Genomic DNA, 978 nt, shown 5'->3' with positions numbered 1-978 from the left:
AGTCCCTAGCCAGGATCAGACGCTCTCCCGTCCAAGGCCTAAGCAGGCCCTGCCAAGCCTGGCTTCCGAGATCAGGCGAGATCGGGCAGTCCCAGGCCGGAATGGCCGTAAGCTGCCTTTGCACACCCAAGACGGGCCTTCAAAACACGATGTAACATTTACACAGCACTGTGTACAGGATAGGGAGAAAAAGAAGAAGCAGCAGAAGCAGCAGCAGCGCCCTCTGCTGTTTCCTAAAGAGACGTTCAAAAGATCTCCTTTCACCGAAGCGCCCTCTGCCGTTTTTCAAAGGCAAAGCGAAAAAGGCTTACAGCACCGGGTATTCCCAGGCGGTCACCTGTCCAAGGCCTAAGCAGGCCCTGCCAAGCCTGGCTTCCGAGATCAGGCGAGATCGGGCAGTCCCAGGCCGGAATGGCCGTAAGCTGCCTTTGCACACCCAAGACGGGCCTTCAAAACACGATGTAACATTTACACAGCACTGTGTACAGGAAAGGGAGAAAAAGAAGCAGCAGCAGAAGCAGCAGCAGAAGCAGCAGCGCCCCCTGCTGTTTCCTAAAGAGACGTTAAAAAATTCTCCTTTCACCGAAGCGCCCTCTGCCATTTTTCGAAGGCGAAGCGAAAAAGGCTTACAGTACCAGCTATTCCCAGGCGGTCACCCGTCCAAGTACTAACCAGGCCCTGCTCTGCTTAGCTTCCGAGATCTGACGATATCGGGCGCTCCCAGAGCGGTGTGGCCGTAAGCCACTCAGGTGCCCCCAAACGGCCCTTCAAAAGATGTTCTACAGCTAATTGACAAAAAACGTATTCTGCCCATAATGTCCAAGGTGCTCCAGAGTCACTTGGAATCCACAGGCACTGATTCCTGGGTAAACATCCAGGAACCGGGACACCGTTCACGCTGGCAGTCCACAGACAGGAATAGGCACCCGTTCCCGGGTATGGGTGCAGCGACAAGGCCACCTTCAGCCGGAGGTCCTC

The 978-nt window shown here is 55.2% G+C and overlaps 1 non-coding gene across 1 annotated transcript; it reads right to left on the bottom strand.

Moving 5' to 3' along the window:
* Positions 1–623: 623 nt before the first annotated feature.
* On the bottom strand, positions 624–742 carry LOC123965589. The gene has a single exon (XR_006823733.1). It is a non-coding gene; the product is annotated as a 5S ribosomal RNA (ribosomal RNA).
* Positions 743–978: the final 236 nt, after the last annotated feature.

This window comes from Micropterus dolomieu, unplaced genomic scaffold, assembly GCF_021292245.1.
Source record: "Micropterus dolomieu isolate WLL.071019.BEF.003 ecotype Adirondacks unplaced genomic scaffold, ASM2129224v1 contig_10343, whole genome shotgun sequence".
NCBI lineage: Eukaryota > Metazoa > Chordata > Actinopteri > Centrarchiformes > Centrarchidae > Micropterus > Micropterus dolomieu.
This window is presented reverse-complemented; position numbering and strand designations above follow the sequence as displayed.